Source organism: Falco punctatus (genome assembly GCF_963210335.1).
Source record: "Falco punctatus genome assembly, chromosome: 4".
NCBI classification, from domain to species: Eukaryota; Metazoa; Chordata; class Aves; order Falconiformes; family Falconidae; genus Falco; species Falco punctatus.
The window spans coordinates 90556762-90583922 of record NC_137583.1 but is presented as its reverse complement, the minus strand read 5'-3'; the positions used below and the strand labels follow the sequence as shown (position 1 = coordinate 90583922).

At 42.4% G+C, this 27161-nt stretch overlaps 1 long non-coding RNA gene across 1 annotated transcript in view; it reads left to right on the top strand.

Moving 5' to 3' along the window:
• The first annotated feature begins 87 nt into the window (after nt 1–87).
• LOC308061744 overlaps nt 88–27161 on the top strand; it is a 51105-nt gene continuing 24031 nt past the window's right edge. The window contains exon 1 of the long non-coding RNA XR_013927341.1: nt 88–25380. This is a non-coding gene — a long non-coding RNA (uncharacterized lncRNA). The remainder of the gene's footprint in view (nt 25381–27161) is intronic.

Below are 27161 nucleotides of genomic sequence, written 5' to 3'. Positions count from 1 at the left end.
TTCTCAACTATACACCCTCCACTGACACTGGTGGACATTTCTGTGCCAGTAGAAGAAATGGGCAGATTGACTCCATTGCTGCGCTTGGGGAAGGGCTGTGCCTGTCGGATGCAAACCACCATTTTATGGATCTGCAACAGCACAGGGAATCAGGGACAGCAGGGCAAGGATAAGCATTGGCCATGAAACCTTTTCTTGCAAGCACACCCTCCATGCCAGCAGCTCGCGGGGAGTCAATTGTCCCAACTAAACCTCCAGAGAAATGTCCTTCTCTTTGGTGAGCTTCCAGATAACACACACATAATACACACACTTTAAAGCATTTTTTTATCCCAACAGTGCAACAAAATTTGCTGCCAGTCTCAGGGAAAGAGCCTTATCCTCTTCAGTCAATTCTTTTTGAGATGTGAGTGATGCCTCTGTGCCAAGATAGTCCATTTACCTCCACAGTGGCTTCCAGCAGGTTTCCAGGAATGAGAAGAACAGCTGGGGAAACTGAATGTTATGCTTCATTGGTGGGGGGAAATTCTCTGTACTGCAATATTAGTGCTCACTGCCTGTTGTGGTCACCAAGCACTGTCATCAAGGAGGTTTCAAGGGGCTGGTAAGGAAGTGGGATGTACTGAAGCTCTCATGCTTGAGCAACTCAAGTCCAGAAGGGTAATGCAGGGAGTATGTTTATCATGTAAACAGTGAACTGTCTGAAAAAAGGGAAGTTTTATGCAGCAATGGAGATGTGGGAAATGAGAACCATACCGAGGTTAAAGTAATTTACTGATTAATTTTGATTTCACTTCATTTGGTCAGAGTGGAAGGGGGAGAAGACGTAGCATTGCACGATAAATCTTTTATTGGCATGGGTTTGAGATTATTCAGGAGTGAGACAAACCCACATCAGTACCAATAGCTTATGCTGTACCATTCTACCAGATACTTAGTATGTGCCACTTGGACAGCTGTTTCAGACACATTTTTTGAAACCTTATTGGAAATTGTCTCTTCTCTGTTTACCTGTAAAGCTCTAGTAGGGTTCTCTGGTATTTATTCTTTAGGGGGATTTTGGAGAAATAAGTCACAAAAATACCACTGTGGTGATACTGTGACTAGAAGCAACCCAACTTTCCAGTCTGATATCTTGGGACCTTCCAAGTATAGTTTCAGCGTTGTGTAGAAAAACAAGAATGTCCCCTTTCTTTCTATTTTGCCTGCGCCTAGCCCTCAAGGTCATGCAGAAGTTTACTTCCCTCCGATATCAGGATTTAATCTGATTCCTCCTTTTTGCTAAGGCAATATTTTAAGGACTGTTTCTGTAATTTGAGGAAAGACTGAGGATGGTGGATTGGTAGATGATAGCTTCCTTGCTAGGAACAGAGGTGAGGCACGGTTCTTAAAGGTTGGGGGTTTTTTTTAGTAAACCTTCTGGAAATGCATTATCGATGTAATTTATGACAAAATGTCCATCACTGATTATATAGATACCAGAGTAACAACTTGTAGCCCAGAACAGTGCCCTCTGAGATGGGGGAGAGTTCTTCTTTAACCAGGATAGGGACAAAGGTAGAAACTCATTTTGTAGCAGAGTTCTCATTTTTTTAATAAACCTTTACCTGCCTGGAAAGTGCTCAGAAGGTTAGCTGTGACACTGGTGGTGACAGAGAGAGCAAGGCTCAGGTCAGTGTCTCAAAAGCACAAAGATATATTAGGTGCCAAAGCATAATCCTTTGTCCTCCACCATATCATACCCCCATAAGTGGGAACACTTCCACAAAGAGCTGGCAGCAGTTTTCAAATTATTGAAAAAGAGAAAGAGAAAAGAAAAGAAGAAAAGAAAAATAAAAGAAAATGAACACCTGCCACAAAATTGTTTCCTTCTTACTTTCTAAATGTAAAATTCTCAAATTAAAGGGGTATGCAATGCAACAAAGGGTATGTTAAATGTTGGATGAGTTACAGAATGAAGATCTATGATCTTATGAGTCATCTAGAAAGAAATGGGTGTTCTATACCAAAGAAGAGAAACTACAAACTTCCCCACTGCAGTTTACAATCACAAGCAGCGTTACACTCTAATTCTGGCAGACTGTGAGATACCAGACTGTCACCATACCAATGCTGTTTGACACTGCCTGAGGAAACCAGCCTATCTAAATCTAAAAGGCTGGCCTGCCTTTATTGTATTTTATTATTAAGTAGTTTAGAAAATTACAAGCTTTGCTCCTGAATTTGCCAAAAGACATTAGTGCTGTTTTCTAGATGCTGCAAGGTATTTGTGTGAACAGTTTCAAATATTAGGGACCAGAATTTCAGAAACTACTGAATGGTACATCTGCTTTCAGTACACAATTTCATACAAGCCTACTTCTATCTGCTTTATCTGTCATGTTTTCTCATTTCTTTCTCATCTTGGCCCCTTTTTGCACACTGTAAGAGAAGGATCTTTAAATAAAAGCTTTCTAGTATAACAACTATAGAATTATACAAGCATACAATTTTGAGCACTATGGTTCTGAAGCATGACTTGCATGGTAACAGCAGACTTCTGGAAAGATGACATTAAAAAATTACCTGAAAGCTTGATGCACTAATACACATTCAAATAGTAGAGAAACTTATGGCTGCAGAGGATCTTGATGAGCTCCAGGACAATTGAGAATTGGGAAAGAAACTTTCTTAGAAATACTTGCCTTATCCTACCTTGGGGAGAGGTAGAAATTTTTTTACAGGAAAAACTGGAAAGTGCAAAAACCAGCAGCAGTCTCAACTCTTCCAGTCTTAGATGAAAAGAATAACAACCACCACGCTATTGTGCAGAGGAAACAATCACTTCTACTAAGCGTAGAGTCATGATGACAGAACACAACTTGACACCAGATTTGGCATACCTCAGGCCATTTTAGGGCCTTCTGACTGCACCAGGTTTTAGGTGGCACTAATATGATGCTATAGCATCTATGGCATCTGGCATCTATGCTAAGTTGGAAGTTAATCTGGCTGTTTCATCTTCCAAAGGCAAATTGTTCATTTAAATGCTCGAACTTCAAGATGAGCCCAAAGCTAAATCTTCATATGTGCAGGTACATTTATTTGTTCTCTTTATTCTAAAGTTGGCTGGACATGAAGAATTCAGGGCACATTGAGCTCACACATATTTACCATGCATCCATTGCTTCCAGTGTGCAGCTGGCTTGCATTTGACCAGCTCAGCACATGGGAAAAAGAAAAGTTGTTTGTTGCATCTGTCCCTTTGGACTTGGCTCAGTTGCTTTTCCTTGTTGCAATGTAAGATAATTTACGCAGTATTACTGTAAAAGCAAGGTTGAAAAAAAGAAGAAAAGTTGAGGTTACTTCAGGAATGTTGTTCCTGTAGTGTGGTCATGAGGCACTTGTACTTTATGACCAGATTGTTAATTCCTTGAAGTTATGATATTACTGTGATCTAAATGTACAAAGTTAATTTATTAACAAGGTAAAAGCATGTGAGAAAGAGACAATATTCCCCTCCTGATTGCATCCTAAGAGAAAAAAATAGTCATTTCAGAAAAAATTGTCTCCTACACTTAAGAAGTAACAGAGGGGAATTTTAAAAATGAAGTGTTTGCACAGATTGAAAGCAAAACTTTTGAAACTATTCAGAAGTCTAACAGATGAGCCATGCCTACAATGTTGACGCCTATCAAACTCTGCTTCCAAATATTTTTAACTTCCCAGGTGATACAGATGCCTGGCTTTATTTCAGAGCATCAGAGTTCACGGTGTTTCGCATCTAGCAGTACAGTTCCGATTTTCTGTGTATAAGCCAAGACAATAATTTCTGGATGTAAAACCAGCTTAGGGCAAGGTCAGGTCTGAGTTCAAAGAAGTCTAAAGTTTCAGTTCAGATTTGTTTACTGTGAAATCTTGCCAGACCTCTATTGTCCATTATGTCCTCTTATGTCTTTTAACACAACAGTTCAGTGATGGTGACTAATTCACAAGAGCCCACAAAGAGCCTCTTGATCATGTTTTACCACCTAATTGAAAATAGAGTTGAGAGACTTCTTTTCTTCTCATGACGCTGATGGAGAAGTGGTATCCCTGGGACTCATAAAAATGTTCCTATCTGTCCTGCGCTTTATAACAATAAAACTTCTGATGAAGAAAACCCATCTCCACAGTCCAGCTCCTCCCCACTAATGATGCCTATTGTGCAATGCTGTCATTATAGTTAATGGGTCTTATTAACCTAGAAGCTCTGATAATCCCTGTATCTAGACTGAGAAAGAGCTAAATACTTCTTGAAAAGAAGTTTGAAAGACCTAAGTGAAACATTTGGATCCACAAAAATATAGCACCATTTTTTCATAAGGCAGGTCTTTCGGAGGCCCCTTAATAAATGACTGGCAGGGTAGCAATACAATAGCTACAGTACTAAAGCCACGCTTCTAGTGGTACTTCTACTACCAGGTCAAAGCATCTCAATATTTCAACTGATATCAAACTGGAAGCAGACTCTGTTTCCATTAAGGGCTATGTCAAAACTGAAAATTCACAGTGCCTGAATCCAACAGCCCCACTCACCTGCAGCACTTGGCATGTGGTTCCCTCACTGCAAAGTGCCCCTGAGTTTTGATTCAACTATTCCCTGGAGACCCACTGTGCAGAAGTACATTGAGTGGTGCTGTATGGGGGGGATGTGTCTTCAGTAGTACCATTCATACGGTAGTTCTCAGTCTGAGTAATCTGTCAGAGTGAGGGCCTTTTGCTCTAGTTCAAATGTTCCTGAAATCCACAGGGGGTCTGGTTTCATGGGTCTAGTAGCGGTTTCTCACAAAAATAAAGGTATTTTCAAGATATCCAGAACCACAAATCCAGCCTCCAATGAATTTCAGTTTCCCTTACAGGTCATTATTGTTTTCACCACTTTATGGCAATACTGGCCAAAATCAATCTTTTACAACTCTACTTCCTACTCATACTAAAAGAAAAAGGTTGGGGCATTTAATTAGAGCTATTTATATTTTCAAAATGAGGAAGACATTCTGAAAAAGAAATTGGTTTTGCAGCCAATTCGGGGACCTTCTGTCTACAAAATCTGCTCTAGACACTTTCCCACCACGACTTTCTTTCCATTATTAGGAACTTACACCACGTTGTATTTAGCTTGGTATTTTGCCAAAAAATGTTCTTTAGGTCTCTATAGTACAAAATCTGACAGAAAGCATAACACAAGGAAAAAAGGTATTTTTAAGTCCCTACTTTTTCCCATTTTCCCATCAGAATTTTTTTTTTTAAATATTAGTAATATAAATCCATCTCTGTTCCAGTGTTCGCTCTGGTTATTTATACCCTTTAAATATGATCCATGTAGAGAAGTCCAAAGTTATTAAATCTGTTCAGATAGTCCTTCAATCTATTCAGGAGCTGAGTGTACCTGGCACAGGCACCAAGTATTTCCTTTTGGTTTCTGAACTAGAAATAAGACTTGAAGTAAATTATTTTTCTGCTATGATAATGATGATACTACCAGACGTCCTGAGTGGAAAAGGCAAGGGAGGTTCTGATCCTGACTCACGTTCTGATATTGTCCCTTTCTTTTTTACCCTAGGAAAACTTAGCTCAGATTCCATCTCTGGTTTTCAGTAAGAATAGTGCTTTTCCCTTCTTCCCGCACAATTTTCCAGCCAGATTGACTGAACTACAGAAAGGTCAAATGACTTACTTGGAGGGTAAGCCATGAGTCAGTAGCATAGCTAGCACTGAATCAAATCCTTTCCCGTCTTCCAATCCAGCCGCCAGACAACACACAATTGCTTTCATTGACCAGTGAGCTTTAATGAAGTCAGCATTAGCTGTGGTATATGCTAGCATGACTGTCAGTATACTTTAGTAAGAGTCTGTGAAAATCAGTCACCTTCTACCAGCAACTCATTTGGTATGTGGCAGACAGCAGACCTCAGGTCCCTCTCTTTGCGTGCCCTGTGTCCTGTCTGTGCATATCACTATTTGCACACTTGAGTCATGCAGCTGTGCTGCCATCTGCACTGGGAGCTGGTGTGTACAGTTCTATTCAGGGGCTGAACTACAGCCTTCATTCTCAGTCTTTGGGCCCTGGGACCTCCAACAGAATTTCAGCTGCCCGCCCTTTACAGTCAAGAAGAGGGAAAAGGACCCCTTCTTCTGTTCTGTAGTAATATGAGATCATGGTTTGGAAAATGTTCAGAAACACTGGACAAGATAAACTCTTATCTACTGTGACCTTAGACTCTACTGATGTTTGGATTTAGCTGACCTACATGCATCTGCACATATTTTGGCAAATAGATCTCTGGACATTTTGTAGGCAGGCCAGTGGAAGGTACTGTAAAAAACTAAAAAATATGGCTGAAAAGGAGCTTGACCAGACATCTATCTATCCTCATCTAAAGCAGGATGGTCTTTATCTACATCATTTCTAGCAACTCATCTTCTATGCTTTATCACTCAAGGCAGTCTGTGCTATCACTTCACAACTCAAATTATTAGATTAGACATTAAAGCAACCTTTATTGCCCTCCCTCATTGAAATGAGAGCGTTGCTCATGTATATGATGTAAAGTAATAAAAAAATAGAGCTCATGCAATATGGAACTGTATGTATTACAAAGTCAATGGTACAGAAGTAAATGTGTCTTCAGCAAGAATTTCCTTTCTCTTATGGTACCTTTTGCAGTACAAAGAGCCTTTCTTCCCCTTCTTTTTACTGAATAATGTCTGGTTCTGCTTTTCTATTAATAAGACTCTATTTACAAAGATTTTCCAAATGTTATTCTACACAACTGCCTGTGTATGTGAAGAAAAGGTAATAGGAAAAAGAAATGGTTTTCAAATGAGGCTGAAGATTTGACTTTTCAAAGCCAGGAAATTAATATTGAATCATCTGACTGAATTTGCTGTGCTGTGCTGCAATGTTTTAGCTCATACAGCACAGAAGATAACCACTGTTCAGAGACCCTGCAGTAACTCAGCAAAATAGGGTGAATGGAGGATGACGTTTCTGCTATAAATCATCAAGTCTATTGTGTATATGTGTAATAGACAGGAGCTGGGAAGTAGGGAAATATGGGACTGTTATAGAATGCCAGAAGGAACTTTTTAGCATGTTTCTTTTACTAATGACAAGTGGGCAGCTCAAAAAAAACCCCTCTAATATAAAGTCACCATATAAATTAGCGATGGAAAGAGCTATTATTAGATCATCTTTTCCATCCTTCTGTCACTGTGGAATTGTTCCCTACAGTGTGTTCTTGAGTGTTTGGTCCAGTCTTTTCTGAAATAACTTAAGCAACAGGGTTTCCATTGCTTCTCCTTGGAATCCTACCCCACACTGTAGTAGATCTCATTAATAGGAAATGTTACTCTAAAGCATAAATTTTTCTGCTCTCAGTTTCATCTCATTAATTCCACTTATACTCCCATCTCTGGTCCTAATCAATTCCTTTGCCTCTTAAGTGTTTATATTCTCCTAAGACTTACAGGGAATTATCATACCCCAATTAGATACCATTCATCCAAGATATGTGCAAAGCCCATTCCCTTCATTTTCCTTCAGCCCACATCTAAGCCTTGGATCATTTTTTTCCCCTCTCTGAAGTCCCTTCAGTTTGTCATCGAGTTGCCCTCAATTTAAGTTGAAGGGAGTTCTGGTCCCTACACTGCAGCCAGAGACACGGTGATCAGGTTTCCAGAACACCAGCAATCCCCAACTCACCACAAAGTCAGATGGAGAAGAGTGGCCATGGAGACCACTCAGGAAGAAGGGGAAATTAAAGGAGAGTGGAGGTTTACAGGGAAAAAGCAATGTAAAATGCCAGCAAAACAGTATAAGCAGTGGCCCGGGGGGGAGAAGAGCCACAGTAAACCCTTGCAGCAGTGCTGGGAGCTGAGCTGCCCCATGGCAGTGGGGTATGGCACCAATGGCTTATCCCCTGGCTGGCAGCCCTGAGCAGTGCCAAGCAGTGGGGTAGAAATACCCTCAAATCACTCTGTGCCTGTACCAAGCCAGTCATGCCAGCCAGGGCCAGCATCACCACTTTGCTGGCACTGCTAACCATTTTGCAGTGTCCTGCACCATGACCTCATGAGAAGCAGCAACCTGGGCGAGCGTGTGTTTCACAGATGGACAAAGCCCACTCTGTGTACAGGTTTTTTCCTTGTGGCTGTAAAATTAAGGAGTGGGAGAGAAACCTGGGCTGTATCATAGTGTCCCGGTGGTCCACCCCCTCCACCCACCCCTGCAAACTGTCCAAAACATTGTCATTTTACCCCAGAAGGCAAGCAGGCCTGGGGTAGATCCAGAATGGATTACAACATAATCCAATTCACAGGGAGGGGTATTTTTGAAAGGGGATTATTTTTTTTTTCTGGCTGGCTGCCAAAAATAAATAAATGCTGTAAGTATAATGTAATGTTTTTAGAGGGCATGGTGATGGAAAGAGAAGGCTCATTTCCATATCCATGTTAGAGAGTGGGAAGGCATAATTTGATTTTTGCAGCAGTGTGCAAAGCAGGCTGAGGGTATCTGAGGTTTAAATGCTGGTATTTCACAGTGGAATTTCAAACACGGTATTAGTCTGAAGAAAGCAGTGCTTCGTTTCTAATCAGAACAATGTACTATGGGTGTTTGGTTTGCATTTCAGCATCAAAAGCCTCTGCCTGAACCTTTTGTGACCTTCAGAGAATTTTGCATAATTAGCTTGATTAAAGACACAGCACAATTTTAGCACCAGGGACCAAAAACCACAAATTACTGAGGATCGCATGTTTTGCAAAATAATACCATTCATGTGATTATTTGTTTTGCTCTAATCATTTTTGAAATATTACTCCATTGCTTCAACTTGAATTGCTGGTTGTAATAGATAGCCCATTCCCAAATAAAATGTAAGTCTCTACAAAAATGTTTCCATTGCATGAGAAACTGTTACTGGATTTCTCTAATGTCATAGGGCTGAGTTTGGTGTTTGTATTAAGGACATGACTGAAAAAGGCCTGCAGTAGAAAGACTTTTCAGCTGTGTGTGCTGTCATTTCACTGGGCCTTCCTCAGAATTTGCTTTTACTATTTAGATTTAAGTGTGTTAATCTCAAATTTTTGGTGTGGCAAATCCAATAAAATGCAGGCCCAGAACACATGATGGTACAGAGCCAGATTTTTACATCCAGGGAGTATCAGGTCATCTTACAGAAAGCAGTTTGGGGGCTGCTTTCATCAAGGAATACACAGGATAAATGCAACAGAGGGAAGCACTGCCCCAATGCTGCTTGGACCATGCAGGGTAGAAACTGAGTCTGCAGGACATCCCCAGAGCATTGCCAGGATGAAGATACCTGCCCATTGATATAAATAAAAGGCACTCCTTTGACAAGTCAACCCACCTACGTCCTGCATGCTAAAATGGAGACTGTTTAGTTGTTTTCTCTCCACTCACACAAGAGGTAGTAATTTCCCACTGCCTGAGGGTGGTGGAAAGAAAAATGCTCAGAATGTCCCAAGTGTCCCAGACCCAGACGGAGAGCTTTTTTATAGGATCCTCATTCTCTGCCAAACACCATTTTTCCTCAATGCTTTGGTACAGAGTGGCTGTGGATCCCTGCCCATCCGCTTGCTTTTTCTAACAGGTTTCCTGACACATTCCCTGCCCCTCAAATAATGAAAAAAAAAGGAATTGGGCAAGTGCCTTTGGGTTCACACGATCTGTGTTCACGTGCCTATGTAGCTGTGTAAGGCCAAGCTTACATCCTGCTCCTCCATCTGGTTTCCAGTAGCTTCCAGGCCAAAGAAAATGGTCAGCTATGTTGCAGAACTGGCAATCTGTTTAAAGTAACTCTTCTCTCGTCCACCCTGTACCTGCAGCCCTCATGGTCAGCTGGCCTGCTGCACAGATTTATGCAACCCTCTGCTGTTAACACACCCTCACTGCTGCAAAAGTCAGCTCAAGACCTTCATGTGTTAAAAGAAATTAAGGAAGTTGCAAAATCTGTTGGTACAATAATAACAGTGGGTGTTCGTACAGAAACCAGTATAAGCTGGTTGAGTGGCACATCTGGGATGGTTTTAAGAAGAAACTTGATTAATACCACAGATGACTGCTATTTAAAGCCACTCATTTTGATGCGTAGTTTAGGGGAGGTTCAGTTTACCCCTAAGGAAAGAGCAGGAGTTAACACAAACAGCAAGCGTATGTGCTCCACTGGACAGTTTTAATCATTGGTAATTTAGATTTGATATTTTAAAAGTGGGGAACTTGATTAGAATAAATACAAGGAAATTCCAGTGGGGTAAAAAGTGCAAGGAAAACAGCAGCAATTCCCTCTTCCCCTTAGATCAGAGGTTGAACCTGAAGATCAGGTGGGACAATCTCATTTGAAAAGTAAAGTGAAGGAGAAATAAAACGTCAGTTATGATGTGTGGTTAAAGAGGAATTTGCTGCAGCTCACTCTACAAGACTAACAAACACACAAACAAACCACTTCACCCAAGGAAGGTGAGGTTAGGATGAGAAATGAACTGGGCTATGACATTAGATAAAGGTACAAGAGGACACGAGGATAAGTACACAATGATAAATGCTGCTTGTTGGATACCATGTATGACAGTTGAATGCCAGTGAAAGAGGACTTTGGAGCAGATAAACACATTTGTGTGTTGGTCCTTTGTTATTCTAAGATTCCTGTTTCAAACACTCCACTTGCAGGGATGTAAGGTATGATCAGGGTTGAAGACTCTCGAGCTGGAGGAACTTGGAAGAAACTCATGTTCATTAAAGTAGTGAGATACCAGAGTACTCATCCAAACAAAGTGTGAAATAATAGGTGGGATACTGGCACAGATATATTTTCTAAGTAATTAGATATAGCTGTTAGTAAAGAGCACTAGAAAATCCACACAGTGACTATTTGTATTAGGTCAGAGGAAGAAGCTGGAAACCTTTTACTTCCAAGGGGTAAGCTTCACATGAAACCTCAGGAAAGCTCAGGGTGCGTTGGCAGTAGCGTGAAGGACCGTATTTGCAGTGTCCAGTTTACAAAGTACCAAGGCCACACAGACTCTGCAAAGGAGATTCAGCTCTGCTTTTCATCAGAGAGCCTGATCTGAGTATCTCTGTTCAGAAGTACGTGAGGATGTGTAGTGAATCCTCCATGATGCACTGGAACTTTTAAACAGCCCTGTGACAATGTCTGTGTCTTTGCAAGCTGGAGGGAGGATCTCCTCTCACTGTAAGAGAGGCTAAGATCAATGCAGCTTTTGGGATGAACAGATTTTAGGCAGTGCTCTGTTCAGCATACGGACTAGTTGCGGCACCATATGGAAGGTGATGATATTATAGCAATAGATGTAACGGATCTGATTGTGATCTGGCTTGCACCAGTTCTAGGCAGATGCAACTCCTTCAGCTTTAATGGACTTACCACAGCTTCACACCAAATGAAGTGAAATGAGTTTTGGGTACGATATATCTACATTAAACAATGAAAGACTTGTGATTAGTGTGATATATTTTTTAATTTCTCTTTTTTTTTTTTTTCTTTTTCTTTACGTAAAGTACTACCATGTTGTGTGGGGAGACATTTTTTATTCTTGTTAACAGTTGGCATTCTGTTTGTTGTAAGCTGTGTGTGGGTTCCTGTGCAAGACAAAGGCATGGCACTGCTCTGGCTGGGGAACTTTGTGCCAGCTCTTCACTGAGGAACTTCACAGCAGTTTTGGACACACTTTTCTTCATTTGGAGTGGAGGGAAAAAAACAGAGCATGTGTGCACAGCAAAGGCAAACTTCCCAAACCTGGTTAATCTCACCGTACCCTTGCTGTGCAAACCCTGACTGCTGTAAATGAAATGGAGCTGGCGGAAGCAGAAGCACAAAGGATAGAAGAAAGAAAACAAAGGAGAGAAGCAATGGAATAGATGGGGAGGTAGCAAGCTAGGGAGAGAGGAGCACCGAGCAGCAGGCAAGCTGTGATGGCAGTGCTGTTCTTGGAAAAGAGGAAAGCAGAGGGAAAACTTTCTTTGCAGATAAAAAAGACCTAGAGATTTGGAGCTGTGCTGCCTTTCCTCTCTTGAGAACTTGCTTCTTGACAATCCATTTTCCACCACTAGTCATCAGTTTTTCCTGAGAATGGAAAGTCAATGGGGAAAATGCTCTTCCAAAACCAGAGCCCCCAGCTTGATGTAACATGTATATGCAGTCCCCCCTCAGCTCCTGAATAGCACTCAGCTCTTGCCATAGCTGCATAAATTGATACTGAGCAGCAGGTTTCGTGCCTCTGGCACACAACCCTGTATTTGAAAGGACAGGGAGGAAAATGGGGAAAGGTGATCAGGGTAGGGAAGACGGGAAGCAGCAGAAAAGGCCAGGGCTGAAGAAAACAGCAAGAAATTAATTGCATAGCCCTCCTCCTCCTCTTCTAGCCTCCTGCTTGGCTGTGGCTGGAGCACATCTGATGTGTAGGCAGCACTCAGGGCGCAGGAATTTGTATGGCCTTGACATTCGCAGGAATATGCCTTCTACAGTTATTAAAGATGCTTTTGTCTTGTCAACATGGGAAATGGCCTGGTTAAGTCCAGGCCTGGGAGGCAGTTGCAGATTAGAGAAATTGTCTTTGGAGTCGTCTGTATGGGCCAATGTAAATTTGAAAAGGACAGCGTGCTATTGTTTTACTTTTTTTGGCCACAGCTAAATAAAAAAAATATGTTGCAAATATAAGAGGTATCTACTTTCAGCTTTGCAGACTTAAAGAGACTGATGATCTGGATAATAATCAAAGTTAGGGATTTCATTTTCCTATAGGCTGCTTTGATGAAACACAAAGAAAAATTGCCTTTTAAATGTTGTCCTTTGTGCTGAAAGACATTCCTGATTCTTTCTGTTGATCTCTACTGCCTTTGCAATTGCTAGCTGGCTGTCAAATAGAAGTCAATAGAAGGATGTGCTGCAACAGCATGGTGGAGGGGCTGGAAAGGCAGCCCACAGGATGACAGTATGTGATACCAACCTACCACCACAAATCTTTCCATGCCACCACAGTAGTGATACAGAGCAAGAGTAACTCAACTGACCTACACAAGTGTAAGACCAGGGCTTCAGCTGCACAGGTGACAAATCTGAGGACAGACGTGAAGTGACCAGAGACAGCAGAACAAGATGCACCATGAGAACCACTCCTCTGCCACTCTGTTTCTTCTCCTCTGCACATGCAGTCTTCCTGCCCAAGTTTGCTGAGCCAGACTCAAGCCAGTCAACAGAAAAGGCCCCACATCATTTGTCTTTCATGTGTATCTTTGGGACCGCGTGACCTGTCAGAAAAGGCAGAAAAAGAGAAACTTATGGATGATGCATGAAAAGGGGAAAATGATGACTGAACCAGTGAAATCCCCATGGGTCTTGGGGAACTGATGAGATGGAACTGTAGCGCAAGGTACATCATGTGAGTGCATTAGCCATACGTGCAGTCATTTGGGTTGCCACAGCAGCTGTGCAATACCGAGGGCCAGCGCACACACCTCTGCAGAGTTGCAGAAGGGAAAATACGACATTTGCTCTGCTCTTAACTACAGTTGATGTCAACGGAGTTGCAATCGACCCACGTGAGAGGAAAAGCTTCTTTGTTTTGGTTTGGAATGTTTTAATCTATTCCATAGTTTTAGCACCCATAACCTACCTTTGAATGTAGCAACAATCTGCATTTTACTTACCTCAGAGCAGTCTGTAATAATGTAACTTTTCCTAATATGTCAAATATTGCTGGGAAGCTACTCCTCTTTTTCTAATATGTCAAATATTGCTGGGAAGCTACTCCTCAGCAAGGACTAGCTGTGTGGAAGGTTCCAGCTCTTGGAGTTCAGCTGTTTTGAATTACCCATACAGATAAGTGTAGCCATTTATTTTCTTTGAACTGGAAAAGGTTGCTTTTCTATTTTTAACCCCTGAAGACGGCTGAGTAATTCAAACGAAAGTCCCCAGTTCAGAAATAACTTTTTTTTTTTCTTTTCGCCCTGTGAGGACCAAACCCAGTTTCTCATGAGCTTCAAATGAGTTCCTCATTTTAACCCATAGCTACTCAGTTTGGTTTGATTCACTTTGATTTTATTCTGGTCAGGTCTTCATAGCTCAGTAATAACTATAGTATCTGAGACTCGTCCAGCAGGGCATTGAGCAACATAGCTTGCATATGCTTTTTAAGAGAGAGTCCTTCTGCAGTAATATTTAGAATCCTCAGCAGGATTCTTCACTGAGTAAGATGCTACCCAACATGTAAAAAGGTGACAAGATGTGGTCCAAAACAAACATGTATGACCAATTTTCCGAAAGACCTCAGCACAATGAGGAGAGACTGCGTGCTAAGCACTTACAAAAATCTGGCCCTTGTTTGAATGTGAATGGGGGCTTGAGCTCTTTAGACAATCTGGCTGCAATTGTGGGTGCTGAGTACTTAGGAAGCAGTGGTGGTCTTGAACCAGGGCTGCCATTACTCCCTGATTTACACCCTTGTCAGCCATTGATCTTCAGCAGAGTTGCACCCTTCTGGAACTGAGGCAGCACAGTTAGGCTGCCATCATTTATAAATCAGAGAACATATAGATAGCTTATTTTATTTTATCTTATTTTAATTTTGTTTTAAGAAAATGTTCTTGAAATATTACCCTGTTGCCTGAATCCGGGCTGCTCCTGACTGCCTGCCAGCTCCCAGATTAAATGTAAGTCATTATGGAATGTTTTCCTCACATGGGAAAGACTGGAGTGGCTCGGTGTTAGTTTTGCCCTCCAACATTAATTCTAATTACCTCAAAATGCAAACATGTTTGGGTTTCCAGCAGATGACATTATTTTCTCTTTGACATCAGACATCAAAGAAAGAAAAATAAACATGGGACAGTGACAGCATTAGGCCTCTAGTCATTTTTCAGAAGGTTTTTCATGTTCTGTTCCAGGCTGGTTCTTCTTTAAGTCTTGTCTCGGATATTAGGGAGGGGAAAGGTTTACAGACTCAGAGACTGATGGAGTCTTTTCCCTTCCAGTCCACTTTAAATAAGAAGGGGGTGGGGGGAAAGAAAGAAACAGTCTGGTTTAGATCAGGGTTGGAGTCTTGGTTTTTAGAGACACACCACCACCACACCACCCCCCAATTCTTGGGTTATTTTCTTAAATTTATTTTTAGCTTTTCTTCTGAATGTTCACGGATGATACAGCTGCATTTTAAAATTGCAATAATTCAAAGAGAACATAAATTTGACAAATGTGGAATAATTTGCCTGTGCCTAGCAAACACAAGAGCAGAACCTCAGAATTTTGCAGATGTTAAGTACTTTTGAGACATCATTGTTCGGCCAGGTGTCAGCGTTGCTGAAAGCTGATGTTGCCAGATATTCCTTCTACAGAGCACTGATGTTTCAGACATTTTAAGTCCATAGGGTTTAAAAATGGACCAGCCAAGGGAGCTGCCTCTCCTTCTACTTGTCACAGTTTCAGATCTGCTAGCTTTCACTCCCATGACTTTCGTGAAGTCATGGCACTGGCAACTCCAGCTCAACATACTGACACGGTGCCAGGATCCTCTCACCTGCACCCCTGCCTGCACCCAGAGCGCACTTCTTCCCAGCTTCATCCAGGCTCCTGGGGTGACCCTGGAGCTTGTGCTGGAGCCTCTCTCTGCATCCGAAAAATGGAAATAGTACGTCTGCTCAATCTGACAGACACCATGGAGAGACATAAAGGCTCAATGTTTAGAAACCCTGACGGTATTTTGGTGAAACAGACTATAGAAAAGTCTGTACAAAAAATCTAATCATGGGAAAATTACAAAAGTCTCTTCCCAGGGACTGGGATAACAAGGTTATTGCAGGACATGGCTAAGATGCACTGTGCTGGCAGAGCTGTGCAGGGAAGTTTGGACAACACATCTGTGCAACTTGCTCCTCACTTTCTTTAGCACTAAACCTGACCCCTGAGTTTTTAAAAAAGTCAGCTTGTGATGGACACAGCCTGCTGGAGCTGGTGCCATAGCTGTGTGGTGCCCCTGTCCAGTATGCCCCTTTCTTTCCCTGATGGAAAAATAGCACCTTCCACTGCATGGGGCAAGGAGTAGTTTTTTATCACACACCCCCACACCCACACATTTAAAAACTGTAGAAGCAGATTCATTTTCAGTTAATAAATAATAATAAATAAATAAGCAGTGTGCTTTGCAGTTGTTGCCTGTGGTGTGAGCTCTAGCATTTTGAAGTGTTCTCATTGGGACACCACAAATGTTTGTAATAAAGCTGACTGGCAAAATCTTGGGCCGGAGCCTCTGGGCTGCTCAGCTGGCTTCACACCCATCCTTCCCAACCCATTTTCCCTTGCTGCGTGCCCAGGGCAGGCAGCGGATCCCCAGGGGCTCTGCAAGGGCTGTGGGTTGGGGTGGCTAGGCCAGTGGGCATCAGCCAGCCCACCTCAGGCTCCCTGGAACATGTTTATCCTCATGCTGAGGCAGCTGAGGACAGTGGAAAGATAACGGAGTGGAAAGGTACACTAAAATTATTTTTGCATCTCTTCTCTGTTCTTGCAGTGGACACAGCTGTAGCCTACAGCCTGATGCTGTCAGACTGAACTTTTTCCAAGAGATTTTATTTAGTCACTCTGTGCAATACCTGGAAACTTTGCTGTGACACTTCTTCTGCCAGGAACCATTGTAAGAAGGACCATGATTCCTTCACAAAGGGTAGAGAGAAAATACTTGATTGAGGACCATGCTTTACCTTTTCATGACCACCTACAGCGACCCTGGGAGAGGTCTAGCAGGAGGCATCCTGAAGGGCTCCTTTGAAAAAGAGAGTACTGAAATCCTGCCCTACAAAAGTCAGTGTTTCCATTTGGACACTCAGAAATGAAGGTACTTAAAAGTGAGCTTTGTGCAGAAATTTGAAGCAGCCTGAATATTGGCCACAGCTTTGCATGTTGGTAGAGCATACCAATCCTCTTTGGGCAGAGTGTATAATTTGGGCATATGCTTTCAAAATTAGATAACCCAACTGTTCTTACAAATGGACTTGATTACTTTCTGTCTGTACAAGACCAGTTTTTTTGTAAAGGAATGGACAACTGCCTGAGGAGAAATGGTGGTGGAGTATGCGAGTATCCTTTTTTGCACACATCAGTGCATATTTGGTATATGAGGTGGTGCTTACACAGTTTTCCTTTCACTGTTCAGGCAGCCAGTTTTTAAAATGTGGCCTGTGGTGTTTCTGTTTCTTTGATGTTTTCAAATGAGATTTAGTTATTTTAACATGTTCATTGTATCTAATTCTCTGCTAAGGCCATCTCAAGGTTTCAGAGGAAATCTGGACCAGGTTTTATTTTGTTCAACCCATTTCACTCATCTCTAATTTAAAAGAAAAGGGAACTGTATCCTCTGGTAAAATGACATTCAGAACTTCATGTTTATGATGTGAGAGATCCTTTTGCTTCAGAAATGTGCAGTCTTTCCTTTCCAGTTAGCAGGCTTAGCCGCTAGAAACATCAGACCAATGAAGAGTGGGTGAGTTGTTCTCATCTCTTCTGGATGCTGAGTGATTGATAATAGTCAGAATTACATGCACTTATTTAGAGTCAGTCCGGTGTTTCACCCAAGGTCATAAAATGAGACCAACGATACTGGAACAGGTTTACATTTTCAGTGAAGTCTGAACCAGACATTGCTGGAACTCCACCATGGGAATGAGCCTTACCCAAACCAGTTTGTGCTCAAGCCATTGCTATAAATCAGCTGCCTGCTTTGCAGGATGTAAGACAACTGTATACAGCACAGGCTTGCTCATGAGAGGTACTGGGCACCCCCAGCCCTTTGCTGGGATCATTGCACGTACAGAGATTGCTCAATCATTCTTCAGGTCAAGTCCTCACTAAATTGTATCCCTAGCAACAACAAAAATGTACAAAGCTGTACAAAATGATGTACGTGTGTGATAAGTAGCAATGTGTCCATTTATATTGCGTGACTTGGTGCACTTTTCTAGTGCAACTTCAAAAATGCTTAAGACAACAAGATACTCTCTGTGGGAGCCGTCTACTTTCCACGTGGAAAATGCACGATGGGGTTTTGGGTAGGATTGAATATATTTTGCTGCTTTGAATTACTGTCTGGATGAGTCAAGCTATTTTTTGTCATGTCTGATCTCTGCTGTGCTGGCGAATGGTTATTTCTGCATGGACGGCGCACTAAAGTTCCAATTAACAGGTTCTCTTTAGCTGCAGATATTAATCTTTTTAAAGGAAAATAAGTATTTTAAAATAATTCCTCTGTTATCAATACCTGTTTGGCTGTTTCACTCTTTGCGAAGCATATGTCTGGATAGGAGTCAGAGCTTGTTTTGGAAGAGATGGCCTATTGCCATACCCCTTTGCTGTTTCTTTTAAATCTGGCTGTAGTGCCTCTTTAAGCTTTGTGGAGAGTTCCCCCCTGTACTCCCTGACCCCCCACCCTGTTTCATGCCTAGCAGTGGTGCTTTATACACTCGCTAAGAATGTCTAGAAATAAAGATAAGGAATTTGGGAAACTGTAAATGTCCTTATCTCTGTTGCTGGTGTAGGTGGAATGAGTACTGGGGAGAAAAATACTGTTTTGTATGAGGTAACAGCTGTCGTTGCTGTAGGTACTGAGTAAGGCTGTGCTGCAGTCATTAATCTTGCACTCCCCCTGTAGCCTTTCACTAATGAGAAATAAAAGCAAGAATGTTGCTGTTGGGGGATTAGAAATAAGACTGTGCAATTCAGGAGGGAAGACCCAAATCCACTACTGATAGTAGCTGAACATCTTCGCAGATGAAATTTGGTATTCTGAGCTAACACTGCTTAACCAGTAGTATTTCCTACAGAGAAACAGTGTCTAGGTGCTTTCGCTAGTTGCTGTGTTTTGAATAGGAGGTGACCTTCACATGCACATTCATAGTAACTGATGGGGTTTTGTACAAAATAACCATCTGTTGCTGAACCTACCAGCAGCCAGAGCCTGATCACCAGTGTTTGATTACCAGTAGAGAGCTCCCATCACAGGCTGATTTATTATCCTGTCCAGTATCACTATGCAGCTAATACAGCAAAGAATGATTGCAATGAAAAAAAATATTATTATTTAGATGTTTAAAAACATGATGTTTTATACTTGCTTGAAATTTCAAGATCTATTGAAAGAAGAACATACCTTCCAAATCTAAAATTATATGAGAAACATCAACAATGTGTTCTGTGCTTCTTTGTAGTACCAATGTTTGGATAGCAGTAACTTGCTGCTATCTGCCAGAGATTAAGCTGCAATTTATCTACAGGAGCACCTACAGAAGTTCTTCATAGCATGTTCAGTTCAAGATCAGGTCTTTAGGAAATGCCACATAAGAAAGACAGCAGGCAGGCAAGATATTCTAGTGATTTACCACATGCTTTGTCAGAGGAAAGCCAGTGCCTTGGATGCCTAGCAAGCCTATTGTATGTATAGCAATGATACACCATGCAAACTTGGTAGCTGCTTCACCCTGAGGTCCTCAGGAGAAACTGGTTAAGGTAGGTTCTGATTTCTAGCCACTGGACCATGAAGATGATCAGAGGGGTGGAACACCTCCCCCATGAGGAAAGGCTGAGAGAGTTGTAGTTCTTTAGCCTGGAGAAGAGAAGGCTCCAGGGGGACCTTATAGGAGCCTGTTGATACTCAAAGGGGGCTTACAAGAAAGATGGTGACAGGGACAAACTTTTTAGCAGGGCTTGTAGTGATAAGACAAGGGGTAATGGTTTTAAACTAAAAGAAGGTAGATTCAGACTAGATATAAGAAAATTTTTATGACAAGGGTGGTGAAACACTGTAACAGGTTGCCCAGAGAGGTTGTAAATGCCCTGTCCCTGGAAACATTTGAACACCTTATTGTGGGAAGAAGATCTCTGACTGCCCATGTCCAACCAACCAAGTCCTCCTGGATAAGATACTGAGGACATACTGGAAAGGCACACATGAGCTGAGCTTCTTCCTGGTTGAAAGGAGCCCCTGCAGGATGGGCACCTGCTCGGTGACCCAGACACAGTAGTTTATCCTCCGTCTTCCTACATGATAGCCAAGAGGAAAGCAGCATGGTTAGCAGTTGTGGCAGCCGCTTAATTTATTTTGCATCTTTAAATTGGTATTTGAAGGCAAAGTTTGCTAAATTTGATAAAATCAGGCTTCCACAGCCATGCTGTTACTGTTGTCTAATTCTTTCTGATTTCAAATGCTTGTGAAAATCAGAGCCTACTTCCATATTGTGGCACCAAAGCAGTCTGGTTTTCCAATGTGATGAGCACTAAGTAGCCCAGTCGAAACTGAAGTCTCTTCATCAGTCTGTTTATATAAGATATCAACAAAAAGCAGCTTTGGTACGTGTAATATTCCTGCTTGTCCATTGTTCCAGTCCTTCCCGTAGCCTTTTCATGGCACACATGTATCACATGTGCATCTCAGTATGACTTGTGCGCGTGGACTAATGTTTCTAGAGGAGTCCAACACCCACAGCTTGAAACTGCTTGTTTTTCAACATGCCATTTAGTGAGAAACCAAAAGAGAGACATACCATCCTCTCAATATTACTAAGTTCAGCCTTGAACCATGGAAGAAACCCTTCTATATGCAAACGTAGGGACTGGGGCTGGGCCTGAGTGGGCGGGATGGAAGAAAAAGAAGGATGCATCTGTATTTCTGGAATGATAAAATGGTACCAGTGGAAAGCAGGACATACCAACTACCTGGTTGCTGGGAAAGGGGGCAGCATTTCATGGGGGAGGCATGTTATAATAAGTTCAAGGAATCCACTGTGATTCAACAGCTGGTTCAGTCAAACCGGCTGAAACCGCTTTCAATACCATCCTGGACCAGATTTTTCAAAAGAATTCAGCAACTTGGTAGCTAAGCCCTTTTGCAAAACATCTTGCCACTTATTGTCACAATAGAAGCTGCTGGATGCTGACCACTTCAGAGAAGCTGGACCAAATGCGAGATGCCAAGCACTTGAAACTCTGGCATTGAGCTCTGTGGAGAATTTGATCCATTATGTACTGCTCCACTTCAAAGTGGGTAGCAGCTTGTGACAACCGTACAGCATCACAGCAAATGTCACTTTTTGTGCAAACATTTAACCAACAGAAAGCAGCTTTTTAGCATGGTAGTAAATTTCACACAAATTTCAATTTGCTTTGATTTTTTTTTTTTAGAATTTTCACTGAATGGAAAAGAAATACTGGGTTTGGGCCTTTCTGATGCAAATATTTACAAAATTCTTCAGGGTAGCTTGGGGTGCAGGAATGACAGAGAAAAGTAGTGTTTCCGCACCAAGTCTTGTTTACTGTTTTCTGATACAACAAAAAGAATGTTATTAGGACAATTTTAAAACCAGAAAGAGAGATGAAGCCTATTCTTCTGAGATTTTCTGAACAGATTCGTGGTTTAACTCTGGGAGAAGAGAAAGGACACACACCTTCTCAAAGGAAAGAGGAAGACAGTTTAGCACAGACATAGGAGCTGCAGTTCAACTTTGCAATCTGGGTTCAGACCCATCTGCAGCTTTCAGTGTAATCTTTCTTTGGACATTCTTTTTTCTTTTTTCTTTTTTTTTTTTTTAAATCAAAACCAGGAATTATACAGCTGTTGAGATAAGAGTAATTAAGAACAATGCATTTCCTTTTAAACCTCCTTAAAGGATAACCTCTAATAAGATGAATTGAGCGTCTCATTCAGGCCACACACAAATGATGGCTCATATTTAGTAACAACATTTTTTGGGGCAAAGATAAGCTAATTTTGCTCAAGAACAGAGGGTGGTCTTTAAGCCTTGCATTTGTCAAAGAAACAAGCACTTTTTTATCTATTGTGTATAATCTTCTACAGCTCAAGAGGAATAATGTAGCAGGGAGGGAAATTCAGGCAATGTATTTATGTTGGAGCACAGGCCTGAGCATTTGAACATAAAGTTAAAGAGACAATGAGCTGGGTTGTGAAACCTCACTTGTACTCCAAGACTTATATGTGCTGGTGCTGTTGCTTCTCTAGGTAGTCTGTCTTGCAAGTGCTGGATGGCCTGTGATCTGTCTGCCACGGAGCTCATCTGGATTTACAAAGAAAGTGAAAATCAGTTTCTCACAGCTAACATCTCTGTTGCTTTTCTTAATGCCCTTTTCTTTCTATAGGAAAAGTTCACTCCTGATCTACACAGAGCATCAGCAACATCTCACAGTGGAAGTGAGCCTGCATGGTGCCAGCAGATCCTTGTGATCCTCTGCTCTCTTCCCAAACCTGCTGGCATCTGTGTCCTGGGGGTGCTTAGCACTGGATGGTCCTGCTCTTGCAGGATCCAGAAAGGTACAGTCAGACAAGGAATTAGGACCTATGGCTGTTACATGGTCCCTCTTGTCCTGAACGTCCACTAAGAGAGTGGCTTATGGTTTGGTCTCACCTTCACTAATGTGAATCCAGAGGCATGCAGTGAGGATGCTCTTCAGCGACCTTTGTGCAGGGTGTTGGAAAGCAGAGAACAACCTAGTGCTGGTACTCCATGCTCATGAAATTGGCCTCCTTTGGGAGAGTTCATGGGGGAAAACCTTAATATGGAGAAAAGGCAAGACATAGTGCAAAACATGCCACTGACAGGTTCTCCTCCTCCCCTTGAGACATTTCACCTGAAAAAAGAGAAGTACCAGCTGGAGTTATAAATGATTCCAGCTCCTAATTGCCAAATGCTTCCCCTCTCCCCTTTGTATCTGTTACAGATGCATCATCCACATATGAATGTTTCCTGGAATTTGGTTCCAAAGATTTGAGCCTGTGAAGTTTTGGGGCCAGACTTACTCAAATGGAACTCCCAGGGAGAAGAAATTGCTTCTCTGTTTAAATCAAGAGGCTTATCAGGGAATGTTAAATGATTTTTTTACAGCTAAAAGTCAAAAGATCTGACCAATCTTCTCCTTGCTATTTGCTGCATAGCTTTCAAATAAAAAAAAAAAAAAAAAAGAGAAAAGAAAAAAAATATCCCCAAATAACACACACAAAAAAAAACAAAACACCACCCTCTTTCCAGTCCCCCTGGTCCTCCAGCCAGCCAAGTCTGTTCCTGTCACCACCCTTCTAATTACTGGAAAGACCCCACTTGGCTGGAGAGATCAATGCAGGATTGTTTTACACCAGCCCAGATATTTTGCTTGCTTAAGCAGAATCTAAAAGAGTAATAGTGATCCATTAGCCAATCAAAGAGCATTCAATCAAGCAGTGCTCTGCATTTATCCAGCATTTTTCACCAGCAGCAATTAAGCATTCATTGATTACAAGCATTAAGTAGGTCTAATCATATGCCTGCAAATGAGGTGTTATGAAAACATGAAAATGAGTGCTGTGTTTTAAAATGGATTTTGGTGGTAAAGAATGAGATAGGCATTTCATGGAATTCTCAGGAGCCCCTCATGCACAAAATTCATAAAGACAAGGTCCCCCCAAGAATCAGGCCCTGCTGGTCCATCCCAAGCAGGACTGTCAAACATTAAAGCCTCTGATTCTGTTTTCTGCTGAACTCTAACCACGACTCCATATTACCCCATCATAATGAAAGAGAGCGCAACGGGGGAGGACAGGGAAGTGAGCCGGAGGCCTGGCAGCACTGAGATCAGTGGCACAGCCACCCCGGCCAAGGACCACACACTGAATGGGGACTTGCCAGGGTCAGGAGTAACTCAAAGCAGTTGTAGAGTTTGCCAGACTGCGTAGGATTACCTGATGTGATTTTGCTGTCATTTTTAATCCAAGGGTTGTTTTTTCCTTTTTTTTTTTTTTTTTTCCTAAGGCAATTCAATTTACACATATGCCTGTATGTATTTAATAGATTTTAGCTAAAGGCAAGGTCACCCGGTTTGTGCCTTAGACTGAATAGTAGCTTACAAAAGCTCTGTTAGCAGTTTCATACCTGTCTGTGCTTTCTGTACCTACTGGGTTGGTATTTGATGCATACGTAGTACAGCTGTGAGACAACATCTAAATACATGAAAGGGCTTTTCTCTCCCAAGCCTGGTCTTGCTTTTCACAACCTCAACCTTCTTGTTTTTCACACTCTTCCATTCCACTCTAATTTCCATTGTTTTATCTCACCCAGCTCTTTCTGTCCCTTCCCTCAGCAGGACACAAAAAAAAAAACAACCAGGCAAAGCCTTCATTTTGCAGTGTTGCAAAATTGGGTGGGTTCATAGGAAAATATTAAAAAAAAAAAAAAACCAAAAAAAGGAAACCCAATCCTTTCTCCCAGCATCCATGGCTTGATTCCAGGGCCAAGAGAAGAAAAGACTTCAAGGCTGCATTCACAAGGGCTAGCGTGGACACCTGGCTGCATGGCTGCAGGGCTGCCAGATTGCTCCCAGGGAATAGCGTGAATCATAAGTGAAGCCTGGATCCTCCACACAGCATGCACATGCTTAGCTTTATGCACTTGGATGGTGTCGTTCATGTTCCTACTCCTACTCTTCCGCTGAAAGTTAATCAAGGGCAAGGAGGTGAGGAGACCCGACGTGGTTGCATGAGTAAAATCAGTAGGCATGTAAACCCTGCAGTAGCATGATACTGATCGCATTCCCATTGCAGTCTAGCCTGCTCCACCCTTCCTCCATGTATGGGGGCGGAAGGTAGATGCTCAGACTGACACTTGCTCAAAGGCTGTTCTTGGTGTTCCACATGGTTTGCACCCAGCATAGTTTATGCATCTATCTTCTTTTACATGATGCAACAGTCCTTTCAGCACACAGATGGGAAGGCTCACAGCCCTAACAACACTGGTCCCTGCATAGCCAGGAAGGCTTACTTAGAATGTTGCATTGGCCTAGACTTTTCTTTTGCTGCCATAAATGAGGAGGAAGGTCAGGGGATGTCGCACCACTGTAAACCAGAACATACGACCCAGTATGTGGTGGAAAGGCAATCCCTCAATGGGGGTGATAATGATTATGATGGGGTATATTGCAATTAGGATGCCGGAAAAGGAGCCTTTCAGCAGAGAGGGTGCTGCATTAGCTCTAGCATAAAAGTGGTTGCAATATATGACAGTAATTTAAGAGGGAAGGGAAATCTGGGCACCAAATGGTACAGCAAAGGACTCTTAAGCCTCTGAGCTGTGATGATGTGCAAATGGCAGAATGCAGATGCTGACATCCTTGTAATACACTGCAGGGAGGAACAAACCAGAGTGGGTCCAGATAAACTGCTGACCTCTTACTCCTGCAGGTGGTCCTCCCTGGACTCGTGGGTAAGCCACTGGGCAAAACAGATCACGGAAGATCTTGCCAGTGCTGCTGCTATTGCTCAATGGATGAAGTGTTTGGGAAATGCTTGTTGTTTCTTGGCATGGTAAGTAGGGTGGCAGCATCTGAGTCTCTGCTTTCTTCTGTCAGTGTTTAATGACTCCACAGGTCTCAGTGGAGTTGCTTCCATATAAAACTGGCACATCAGCAAGCCAAATCAGACCTCAACATCTGTAAAGCCAGATAGGTTCACAAGGATTTAATTCCCTCTTAAGTATGTACAAATCACATGGGATGACACTGTCTAATTCCCCGCATTTCTACATAGCACGGTACTGTCACTATTCACTGGGAAAGAATTTCATATTTGCACTTTCCCAAATGCAGTAATACTGACATTGCTCATCTTCTCCTAACACTCAATAGCAATAACTTTGCTCTCTGTCTCTAGAGAAAAAGGCCCAGATTTTCCATATTGAGTTGTACTGTCTATGAGGGTCCTCATCCTGGCTCAGTCACCTCTGCAGTGAAGTGGACAGTGAGCAGAGAGTCAGCGCATCTAACCACATGCACTTAAAAATTAGAAACAAAAGTACACACAGATTTTTGCCTGTGGCACTGATAAAGCTGCATACCAAGCTGAGGTTCTGCCTGAAGATGTCTGTCAGTAAGTGCCACCAAGTAAAACAGGCATTGGAAAATCAACATCATGCAATGGATGCCTCTGTTACTGACTCCACCAGCAGCTCTAAAACTGGGAGTACTACAGAGCTACTGGTGCACCAGGAGTTCTTGTCTCAGGTGCAATACTAATAAGTTGGCTTTTCTTTCAAGAGTTACACTACTCCCTCCATGTAGATCCACACTGAGCAGATGTATCGGCTCAGTTGTCTGAACCATCTGCCACTAAGGGTGGTAGATCTTGCTCTGAGGGTGCAAGTAAGGTTTTCCCCTTGGGGAGACATAATAAATGTTTAGATTTTATTTAGAAGACTGTGCATCCAGGCAGCCTCAGAAATAAAGGGGATGTGCAGGAAGTGTGATAGACTTTGGTTTTTCCTTTGATGACAGTCTAGCTCAAATGCAAGAATAGTCACATCTTAAATGCCCTAGGGTGCCCTTCTAAGTGCCAGTAGGGGGCATGTCCTAGCCCCAAGCTGATGCCTGAGGTCCTGCCAGGCATCCCAGAAGTGCCACAGGGCCACACTAAGGCAGCTGGATTTACATGGATTTCACACGGCAAAGGCATTGCCTAGGTGTTGAAGAAACAAGTGGGTTACATAAGGTACAATCAGATCATTTCAGGGCAGATTTGTCTGTGATTTAAGGACCCAGCCCTGCTCTGTTGGTTTCTCTGTCAGTGCAAGAAACAGTCTTAGAGGGCAGCATTTCATATTTCTCAATGAAGGGGTGACACTGCTACCCAGGAGAGACTTTCTGAAAGATCTGTCTCACTAGAAGGTGACCAGGAGCTGCGCAAGTGTCAACCATCCACCGGCTCTCAAGCTTGCCTCATCCTCTAACCAGGCTTCTCACAACTGGGAGGGCTCGTCTGAGCATTTAACCTGAAGAAGAACTTAAAAGTTTCTTCTCAGCACAGAGTGCCAAGTCTGTCAGTGCGGGGAGTGGCAAACTCATCTCCTCCTGTTGGGAAACCTGGTGAAGGGGCACGGTGCCACAGGGAGACAGAGGTGCATCACCACAAGGACTGCTGTGCAATGCTATCAACCCAGCCTGTGTAAAGGCTGCATTGCACCTATGGCACAACATTCTGTACAAACACATTTGTGTAAGAAATCATGCCTCTAGGCCTGTGTTTGCCACAGTGTGCTGGGGCTGTGCTTCATTTCACTCAGGAGTAAAAGGCTGTGTTGATCTGGAGCAGGG